Source organism: Arachis ipaensis, chromosome B3 (assembly GCF_059453495.1).
Source record: "Arachis ipaensis isolate K30076 ecotype BB chromosome B3, ASM5945349v1, whole genome shotgun sequence".
Lineage (NCBI taxonomy): Eukaryota > Viridiplantae > Streptophyta > Magnoliopsida > Fabales > Fabaceae > Arachis > Arachis ipaensis.
In genome coordinates, this window is record NC_142438.1 from 142,240,626 (window position 1) to 142,246,985 (window position 6,360).

At 34.4% G+C, this 6,360-nt stretch overlaps 1 pseudogene; it reads left to right on the forward strand.

Annotated features, from left to right (window-relative positions):
• The first annotated feature begins 3,702 nt into the window (after window positions 1-3,702).
• Window positions 3,703-4,364, forward strand: LOC107634743 (protein BPS1, chloroplastic pseudogene; annotated as a pseudogene).
• The last annotated feature ends 1,996 nt before the right edge of the window (window positions 4,365-6,360 follow it).

Below are 6,360 nucleotides of genomic sequence, written 5' to 3' on the forward strand. Positions count from 1 at the left end.
GTTTATCCTCTTCCTAGTAATTTTATAACATTATGTATTTCTTTTTTTTCTTTGTTTGATTTTTTTTATTCTTATTAAAAGAGTAAAACAAGAAAAAATTTGAGAAGGTAAAATAAAAAGAAAAAGATGATAAAGAAGAAGAAGAAGATGAAGAGGAGAAAGATGAAGAGTTTTAAATTATATAGAACTTATCAGAATAAAAATACACCAAAAATTTTTAACAAATACACATAAATTTCTTAGTTTTTACACCAAAATTTTGTTATAAAGCACAAAAATGTCTTCTTTAATACTGCATTTTCTCTTCTTTTTTTTTATTTCTTTCTTTTAGTTGAATGAATGTAGGTTCATTGTTTTTATTCTTATATAGAGAGTAAAACAAAAAGAAACTTAAGAGGTAAAACAAGAAAGAAAAGATGAATATGAAAAAAAAAGATGATGATAAAAAAGAAGAAGAAGAAGCAATTGCAAGACCTAGAGTAATTTATCATGGCCTAATGCAATAGTTATAAAATGATTAACAAAGTACTGCGACATTTTATTAACAAGTTAATATGCAGGACTCGGATAAATTGTGTGCTTTTTGATCGTGTTGTAGATAATATTCTCCCTCACTTTGAGGAAGGAAAGGTTGGACCCCTCATCGTTGTGCTGAGTTTTAAATTATGCAGAACTTATCAGAATAAAATATACACATAAATTTCTTAGTTTTTACACCGACATTACTTAATCATTGCGACACGCAAACTCAATTTGAAAACAAGCACACAAACATGATTAAATCACGAACAAAAACGCATCCAAATTAATTTTGGACCAGACAAAGTCATTAATATGACAAAAATTCAACAATAACAATAATAATGATGCAATAAAGAAGATGACGTGACGATGATGATGATGATGACGATATAATGATAACAGTGATGATGATGGAGAAGGAGGAGGAGGAAAACGAATGAAAGAAAAAATCAAATAAAAAAAGGGAAGAGGAGGAGGAGAAGGTAGTGATAGCGGTGGTGACGACAATAACGCAAAAAAGAGAGAAAAAAGGAGAAGAAAAAATAGCAACTGAAATGTTAGTAAGAAGAAAGAGGAGGAGGAGGAAAAGACGTGTGATTTTAAAAGCGGTTATAACAACTTGGTTAGAATTAGTTAAATATTTTGCTTTGATGTAAAGCTTTATTCTTTCCAATATATAAACAACAACAACAACAACAACAAAAGCCTTTGTCCCACTAGGTGGGGTCGGCTACATGAATCAAACGACGTCATTGAGCTCTATCATGTATCATGTCTACAGAGAGACCGTTTACATGTAGATCTCGTTTGACCACCTCATGGATAATCTTCTTTACTCTTTCTCTACCTTTTACCTCTTGTCCATCTTCCATTTGATCCACCCTCTTGAGTGCTCTGTCGGTCTTCTTCTCACATGTCTAAACCACTTGAGACGCGATATTATGCTATAAAATCTATATATAAACAACCAAATATTATACTAAAATCTATAAAATAATGTTATTTTAGTTTTGACACCCAAATGACCCACAAACTATAATGGCCAACATAGTGTTGTGAACGAGCATATCCTTTTCACTAAAAAAATTATTGACAACATCAAGTGATAAATTCTAAGGATTTTTTTAAATAAATAAAACAAATATATTAATTACAGAAATAAAAATTTATGTGAGTTTTTATTGAAAAGCATTACATCACTTATTTTGTTTATAGTGTAAATGAAATAAGTAAACACGTATTTTGTTTACACTGTAAACGAAATAAAAGATAAGACTGAGGAAGACATGGTTGTATTACGTTTATACACATATTGTGTAACGGTCTTATTTTGTTTACACTGTAAACGAGATAAGAGGAGCAGATGCCTATATATGTAATCTCGTCTACAGTGAGGATTTTAACCCTTTGACTTTCTTTTTTTGCCCTTTTTTTCCACTTTTAACCCTTTCTAATTATATTTCAGAGTTACACAAAGAATATAGCGCGCGCTGATAACCACGATGGAGATATTAATAGACTCGACGCGACTTAGCACATTGCAGGGGCAGAAGACTTTGAGGTATGTATTGTTTTTTGCTTTATGTTTATGTTAAAGCATAAATGTAACTCCCTAATTAGGGTAATTTTACATAGGTAGTATGCAGTACATGTTAGGATCAGTTTAAATATTAGGATATGATGTTTAGATATAAGTTAAACTGGATGTTATTTATTTAGTTATTAATTAAAGTTAGGGTCTAAGGTTAGGATTTATTTAAATGTTAGGATATGATGTTAGGTATAAATGCTAGTATACTAAATTATTGTTAAGCATATGTTTGTTAATTTAGTTATTAATTTAGGTATTAACAATTGGATTTTTTTTAATAAATAAAAAATATTATTTTCAAAAATAAGTTATTTCAACTTTAATTTTCGGAATGCGTTTTTTTGTTCAGGATGAGTTTATCGCAGCCCCCGGCGAACTTTCATAATTTTATAGAGTTTGCCGCGCCTCCAGCAAACTTCACCTTAATTCTCCTTAAAACCTAGCTAAGAACGAAACTCAAATTTCTAAGCTATTATCATCATCTCCAAGAGTACATATATAGGAGTACACAAAAGTACACAAACAACCAGCAAGCGACAATGGCAACTATTATTATTGTCCTCAGAAATACATAGATACAGGAATAACCATATTTAACAAGAATTTTTTTTATTATAAATTAAAAAAATAATTATTTTTCCAAAAAAATACAACTTATTCCCCTAAAAAAATACGACTTATTCATGTATACTGTTGTATACTCCTATGTACTATGGAAACGATGATAATGGTTGCCATTACCCGTTGTGAAACTTAAGAATTTGAGTCAGCTAGTTAATTATGAGAATTCGAAATGAAGTTCGCTGGGGTGAGGCGAACTCTATTAATATTATAGAATTTGCTGGGATGCGGCAAACTTGCCTAAAATAAAAAAAAAACGTATCTTGGTATTTAAAATTAAAATAATTTTTTTTGGGAAATAATATTTTTTATTTATTTCAAAAAAAAATCCATTAACAATTTAGGAAAATGTTTATATTTGTATTTACCAAATATCTAAGTAAATTATTTTTTTGTTAAGTTTTTTAAGTAAACATTTTCACTTAATCTACCATAGATAGGAGTTGCGAAATGAATTTTGTTATTCACTATTTCACTAAATAATTTTATTTAAATTAAGAGTAAAAGACAAATAGGTCCCTAACCTTTTTAAACGCAGACATTTTCGTCCCTCAAGATTGGAAAATACATTTCGATCCCTCACCATGTAAAATCCGTGACAATTATGTCCTTCCGTCAAATTGGGACTGGAAACGGTAACGAAAATTGCTGACCTGGAGGGGTGGTGAGTGATGTGTCTATTACGGTTCATGAGGTGGATGGGGAACAAATTGTCGGAGGACAATTTGGTCCTTGATGGCCAAAACGACGCTGTATGCTAGAATGAGCCCTATTTCATCAAAACGGATCGACGAAGCAATGGCCATTGATGGAGCAATCGTCGACGATGAGTGAAGGATCCCTAGAATACAATAAATAGAAAAAATAACTGTCCTTCACTTGATGGTTGGAAGAAGCATATTGATTCTAGGAACCCTAGGATTGAAAAATGTGATGGAATCTTGGATAATCTTGTTGGGTCACTTCATCTTCCAAAGGTCAAAAAAGTCTCCCAATGGGAAGGTTTTGATGCAAGCTATGTATGGAGTAAAGGTTCAGACAGTATTTGTATATAGTGTGTTTGCAGCGGCTTTTTCAGGCTCGACTAAGAAGTTGATAGATTTGGATGTGGCTGAAATATATACATGGTCCCCAGAATTTAAAAATTTGCAAAATTTTGTAATTGAGAAAGTTAGAGTTAGATTTTCTAGTGGGCAATTTACTGTGTTGAAGGAGTTGGAAGCAGTTGATTCTGCTGTTAAGGAATTATACCCAATTATCCTTGATGTGGTGGAACCCATTGAGATAGAATTGGATCTGAAGACTTATGAGCAATTAGGCAGAGCGACAGAAAAGCTTTCAGAAGGATTAGATCTTCTTGCAAAAGGAGTGGATGGCTTTTTCCAAGTGGTCTTGAGTGGTCATGATGCCTTACTATCTAATCTTAGATCAGGTGGAACTGTCTATGACCGTGGCTCCGGGGGTAATATAGGTGTGCAAGCAGTCAATTGAATTTCTTGCAGCCTGACCCTGGTACATACTAAAGCATATAGGTACTTATTTTTCCATTTTATGATTGATGTTTTTCAATCTTGTTTGGCTTATTATGGTGTCCAAGTTAGCATGAGTAATAGGTTATATGGTTGTTCGATGGTGCTAAAATGTATATGTCTATTGCTATGTGTAATTGCATACAATAATATATATATATATATATATATATATATATATATATATATATATATATATATATATATATATATATATATATATATATATATATATATATATATATATATATATATATATATAAAAGAAAGTTGTATTGTGCCCAAAGATGTTTATTCCTGTGTGATCTGGCAAATCATTGTAGTCATCAGCTCATGAAATCTCTGGCTATCCATTTCCCTTCTGGCAGCAAGTGTCCTCTTGTGAGTTGTGACGTGTTTTGTACTTATGTTACTCATATAGCATGTTATTATACATTTATGTTATTTTTTGTTGGTGAGCTTGCATTTACAACTGGGATTTTTTGCTTGAAGGTTTATTAACATTTTTATTAGGGCATTGTAGTTCTTTTGTTGTTTCATAGACCGTGGACTTTTGGTATGTGTGTGTATATCATCCTGAAGCAGTTTTGATTGAATATCATAGAATGGAGCACGTGTAAATGACTTACCTTTTCATATGATATGTGATTTGACACTGAATCTTAATTAACAGTTGCATCTTGACTGTATCCAAGTGCCACAGCTTTTTATCTCCTCACATCTCAGCTCACAGAATTACTCAACGGTATGTTTAATGGGAGATTAGAAGAAGCACTTGCAGCCTGGCTGCTCTTGTTGAGATCTGTGAAAACTGAGTTGCTGTTGTGATCTGAAAGTTGAGAAATGAGTTTTTGGTAGGAGAGCATCTATAGTCGTTTTGGCCATTAAGGAGTAAATTGTCATTTAACAATTTGTTCCCCATCCACCTAAGCAACTGTAACGGACACATCACTCACCACCCCTCCAGGTCAGCAATCTCCGTTACCGTTTCCAGCCCCAATTCGACGGAAGGACATAATTGTCACGGATTTTACATGGTGAGGAATCGAAATATATTTTCCAAATCTTGAGGGACGAAAATGTCCGCGTTTAAAAAGGTCAGGGACCTATTTGTCTTTTACTCTTAAATTAATTAAGCAATTCCGTTAGAAAGACAATGAGGAATCTAAACAATGTGAACAATGGATTTCGAATTTAGCCCAATACAAGGAAAACAAAGTAAGAAAACTTTCCAAATTACTTAAGCCAAAAAACTCAAACAGTTATTTCAAAAAATTAACTATCCCAACCATAATTTACCAAAACAATTCACCCAAGCACCCTCTTCTCTCCCTCCCCCCCCCAAACCGTCTGCCACCCCACCCTCATCAATCATCCTATCTCTCCAGCATTAGAAGCTCCCTCACCGGCCATCATTGTCCATCCCTGTAGCCCTTCCCCCATCACCATCATGAAATCGTCATCAAACAATTATCCACGTAGTTATTAAAATAATTATCCGGCTACTTAGTGAAATGACCATCCAGCATTTGTTAATTGTATATACCTAAATTGAATCGAACAAAAAAACCAATTAACCATCCAATTAAGAATTAAAATAACTATCTACATACCAAGTGAATTGAACATCCAACACATTTGTGGTGTGGAGAGAGTCGACGGCGATGCATGGAGGCAGGGGAGGAATTGTCGTCAGTGAATGAAGATGGGACAGTACAAAGCGGTTCAACCAAATCGGACTCCATTTACATGCATGTGAGGGGTGATGAATGTACGAAAATGTAGATGCATATGACAACGTATGTTGATCGGATCTGTCACGAATGGTGACGTTAGGACGGAGAACGCAGTGGGTTGAGGGGAAGTCTGCACGGCCGGCGGCGGGTGGGTAGCGCAAAGGAGGTTGTCCGAGACTTGTGCAGCGTGATCACTCGTTCGTGGAGAGGTTGGGCGGCATCAGCTGAAGGATGGGCAGCGGCAGCTGGAGTCTGGGTGGCAGTGGGCTGTGGGGGAGACTACACGGCCGGTGGCGGGTGGGTAGCGCGAAGGAGGCTGTCCGGGGATTGTGCAGCGCGATAAGATGTTCCCGAAGAGGTT